The sequence below is a fragment of the Macaca nemestrina genome, chromosome 7 (assembly GCF_043159975.1).
Source record: "Macaca nemestrina isolate mMacNem1 chromosome 7, mMacNem.hap1, whole genome shotgun sequence".
Classification (NCBI taxonomy): domain Eukaryota; kingdom Metazoa; phylum Chordata; class Mammalia; order Primates; family Cercopithecidae; genus Macaca; species Macaca nemestrina.
Window position 1 is genome coordinate 78,856,226 of NC_092131.1, and position 2,071 is coordinate 78,858,296.

At 36.0% G+C, this 2,071-nt stretch overlaps 1 non-coding gene across 1 annotated transcript; it reads left to right on the top strand.

Annotated features, from left to right (window-relative positions):
- Positions 1–1,740: 1,740 nt before the first annotated feature.
- LOC112425973 (U6 spliceosomal RNA) lies at positions 1,741–1,847 on the top strand. Its single transcript, XR_003017206.2, has one exon. It is a non-coding gene; the product is annotated as a U6 spliceosomal RNA (small nuclear RNA).
- The last annotated feature ends 224 nt before the right edge of the window (positions 1,848–2,071 follow it).

Genomic DNA, 2,071 nt, shown 5'->3' on the forward strand with positions numbered 1-2,071 from the left:
TGACAAATGGGATATAAGTAAACTAAAAGGCTTCTGCACAGCATAAGAAATTATCATCAGAGTGAACAGGCAACCAACAGAATGGGAGAAAGTTTTTCTACCTATCTATCTGACAAAGGGCTAATATCCAGAATCTGCAAAGAACTTAAACAAATATACAAGAAAAAAACAAACACCCTAACAAAAAGTGGGTGAAGGATATGAACAAACACTTCTCAAAAGAAGACATTCATGAAGCCAACAAACATATGATAAAAAGCTCATCATCACTGGTCATTAGAGAAATGCAAATCAAAACCACAATGAGATACCATCTCACACCAGTTGGAATGGCAATCTTTAAAAAGTCAGGAAACAACAGATGTTGGAGAGGGTGTGGAGAAATGGAAACACTTTTACACTATTAGTGGGAGTGTAAATTAGTTCAACCATTGTGGGAGACAGTGTGGTGATTCTGTAAGGATTTAGAACCTGTAATTTTTGTTTTTCTAACTTTAGTGGCATGCTTAAGTCATTAATTCTCAGCTTTTCTTTCTTTCTTTTTTTTTTAAGAGCTGTAGATTTTTAACCAAAATTTCAATGTTGCAATTTAACAAATACATCTTTCTTTGGTGAAAATAAAGAAGGATAATTCTTTCATCCTTTCCCTTATTTAGTAGCTTTAAAAAATGAATTGAGGCCAGACACAGTGGCTCACGCCTGTAATCCCAGCAGTTTGGGAGGCTGAGTTGGGTTTATCACCTGAGGTCAGGAGTTCGAGACCAGCCTGGCCAACACAGTGAAACTCCATTTCTACCAAAAATACCAAAATTAGCTGGGTGTGGTGGCAGGCGACTGTAATCTCAGCTACTTGGGAGGCTGAGGCAAGGGAATAGCTTGAACCTGTGAGGCAGAGGTTACAGTGAGCCAAGATCACGCCACTGCACTCCAGCCTGGGTGACACAGGGAGACTCAAAAAAAGTAAAAATAAAAATAGAAAGAAAGAGAAGTGAATTCGTTCATTAGTGTCTTCCAAAGAACAGTAAGAGTTTTTTCCCCCATTTCCCTTCCTTCCTTCCTTCCTTCCTTCCTTCCTTCTTTCCTTCCTTCCTTCCTTCCTTCCTTCCTTCCTTCCTTCCTTTCTTCCTTCCTTCCTTCCTTTTTTAAATCAACACAAAGTGGTGGACGTAAACATATTTCATGTATTTCAATTAATGGCAGACATTATATTTATGGATAATGATATCCATTTGATATCATTTGGCCAGTGATAGCCATTTAATATTTTTCCTGAGCCTATTGGTGATAATCTGAATAGGCTTTGATAGTAAATTGCTTTTTGGTATTCAAGGTGATCTAGGTTTATTTTCTATGTTTCATACCTTAGACCTGAAATTAACCATTTCCTTATGACGTCCAGGTTTTTTATTTAGTCAGAAATTGCAGTTAAGGACAAGGGTCTAAGAGCACACATTGATACTATATTGTTCACTGTTTCAGAACCAGTCCTCTCTATCTATCCCTTCCTCTTCTAGGGAAATTTTATATATTTAGCTTGATGCTTTTTTATAGTATATATTTATTATTATTATATAATGTAAATGTTATATTTCTATGATATTGTAATGTAAATATTATTATAGAATTTCAATATGTATATATTCATATATTCCCTTTCTTAGATAAACAGTGGCATACCATACACATTGTTTTCCACCTTGATATTTTTTCACCTGACATTTCTCCATAATAATATATAGAGTGCTCACTTCAGCAGCACATATACTAAAATTGGAACGATACAGAGAAGATTAGCATGGCCCCTGCGCAAGAATGACATGCAAATTTGTGAAGCGTTCCATATTTTTAACCAATTTGATCAACTGGAAGAAAGAGTATCAGTAATTGAAGATCAAATGAATGAAATGAAGTGAGAAGAGAAGTGTAGAGAATAAAGAGTAAAAAGAAATGAACAAAGCTTCCAAGAAATACGGGATTGTGTGAAAAGACCAAATCTACGTCTGATTGGTGTGCCTGAAAGTGACGGGGAAAGTGGAACCCAGTTGGAAAACACTCTGCAGGATATCATCCA